This window comes from Pongo pygmaeus, chromosome 5 (assembly GCF_028885625.2).
Source record: "Pongo pygmaeus isolate AG05252 chromosome 5, NHGRI_mPonPyg2-v2.0_pri, whole genome shotgun sequence".
NCBI classification, from domain to species: domain Eukaryota; kingdom Metazoa; phylum Chordata; class Mammalia; order Primates; family Hominidae; genus Pongo; species Pongo pygmaeus.
Genome location: NC_072378.2, coordinates 28647609 through 28649971, shown reverse-complemented (window position 1 = coordinate 28649971; position 2363 = coordinate 28647609). Strand labels below are relative to the sequence as shown.

The following is a 2363-nucleotide window of genomic DNA, read 5'->3' as shown; positions in this document are numbered from 1 at the left end:
GTGGAATCATGAAATATTTGTCCTTCTGTGACTGGCTTATTTCACTTAGCATAATGTCCTCCAGGTTAATCATTCATGCTGGTGCAAATGGCAGAATTTCTTTTTTATAAAAGGCTGAATAATATTCCATTGTATGTATATACCACATTTTCTTTGTCCACTCATCTGTCAATGGACATTTGGATTGTTCCCTTATCTTGGTTATTGTGAATAATGCTGCAGTGAACATGGGAGTGCATATGTTTCTTTGAGATTCTAATTTCGATTTTTTGGGGACGTATACCCAGAAGTGGGATTGCTGGATCATATGGTAGTTCTATTTTTATCTTTTGAGGCGACTCCTTACTATTTTCCATAGTGGTGTCATCATTTTACATACTAACAGTGTGGAAGGGTTCCAGTTTCTCCACGTCTTTGCTAACACTTATCTTTTGAGTTTTTTCTTTTTAATAAGAGACATCCTAATAGGTGTGAGGTGGTATCTATTGTGATTTTGATTTGCATTTCCTTGATGATTAGTGATGTTAAGAGCACCTCTTCACATACCTAGTGACTATTTGTATGTCTTCTTTGGAGACATGTCTATTCAAGTCCTACGCTCATTTTAAAAATCAGGTTATTTGGGATTTTAAGGTGTGTGTGTGTGTGTGTGTGTGTGGCTATTGACTAGTAGCAGTTTAAAAAATTTATTTTGTATATTAGCCCCTTATCAGATAAATGATTTGCAAATATTTTCTCCCATTCCATAGCTTGCCTTTTTCCTCTGTTGATTGTTTTCTTTGCTGTGAAGAAGCTTGTTAGTTTGCTATAGTCTCACTTATCCATTTTTGCTTTTGTTGCCTGTGCTTTTGGTGTCATACTCAAGAAACCATTGCCTAGACCAATGTCAAGAAGATTCCCCCCTGTTTTCTTCAAGGAATTTTACAGTTTAGGGGCTTAAGTTTAAGTTTTAAATTCGTTTTTAGTTGACTTTTGTGCATTAACGTCTTGTCTTATCTCCTCACCTGGATCTACGTTTCCTCTGCAGCACTCACAGAACTAGTCTTTATATTCTCTGGCACTACCGCGTGTGTGTATCTGTGTGTGTGTGTGTGTGTGTGTGTGTGTGTGTGTGTGTGTGTTGGCAGCTTCATAAACAGAGAAGGTTTTTTTTAAAAAGGAGAGAATCTGAAGACATACCAGAAAATTCAATCTTGGAACTTCGCTCCAGGTGGACGGAAACTGACAAAGAAAGTTGGCTAAAAGCAGTCCTTGAAATAGATGACGGCTGTGAGAGGATCCAAGGGTCTTTCGGTCCAGAATGCCTTTCTCCTCTTGACACAGCGTCAAGACAAGATTCCATTCAGAAGTTTCAGAAACAGGAGTTAAACATAGCGGACTTTAACCTATCAGGCCTTAAGCCCTCACCTTTAGATCACAGTATATAATAAATCAGTAAGAAAGGTCCACCGTCAGTGGGGGTGTAGCTCAGTGGTAGAGCGCATGCTTAGCATGCATGAGGCCCTGGGTTCGTTCCCCAGCACCTCCAGGAGTGCATCTTCTTATATCTATCTTTGAACACTTCGTTTCAGTCTTTGAATACTTCGTTTCAGTCTAAGCTTGTGTTTTTCCTTCTCACAGCGAAGGTAAGCCATTTGGTACTCATTCATTTGTACTATGGGTCCTAACACTCCTTCAGCCCCCAACCTGACTGCTTCAGCACAGCTTTATAGTTATTTACTGAAACAGAGAAGCTGCTTATTCAAGATCCCCTGACAGTGAAGCAACAGGCATGCCGGCCATAGAAGACTCGTTCTCCTAGACCATCCTGGCTAACATGGTGAAACCCCATCTCTACTAAAAATACAACAACAACAACAACAAATTAGCCGGGCGTGGTGGCGGGCACCTGTATAGTCCCAGCTACTCGGGAGGCTGAGGCAGGAGAATTGCATGAACCCGGGAGGCTGAGCTTGCAGTAAGCCGAGATCGCGCCACTGCACTCCAGCCTGGGCGACTGAGCCAGACTCCGTCTCAAAAAAAAAAAAAAAAAAAAAGACTCGTTGTCCTTTGCTGCCGTTTCTCATTACTATTAAGAAATCAGGGGGAAAAAAGACAGAAAGAGAAGAAAAAAAAAATCGCCCTTGGAAAACATCCCTTAGATTTGTCTCCTCCCCCCACCCCCACTCCACCCATATCTGACACACTACAGACGTTTCCTCATTCTCCCCTACATTTCCACCACTCACAGAATCTTGATTGGGCGGCAAAAGCGGGTCCAATCATGTCATGGAAGCGCTGTGATCCCAGCTTTCTCTAAAGAAGGAATGTTTAGAATTTTGTCCGAACGAAAGAGGCTTCTGGCGAAACTCCGAGGCTTTCAA

At 41.7% G+C, this 2363-nt stretch overlaps 1 non-coding gene across 1 annotated transcript; it reads left to right on the top strand.

The window, feature by feature from the left end:
- The first annotated feature begins 1456 nt into the window (after window positions 1–1456).
- On the top strand, window positions 1457–1528 carry TRNAA-AGC (transfer RNA alanine (anticodon AGC)). Its single transcript has one exon. It is a non-coding gene; the product is annotated as a tRNA-Ala (tRNA).
- Window positions 1529–2363: the final 835 nt, after the last annotated feature.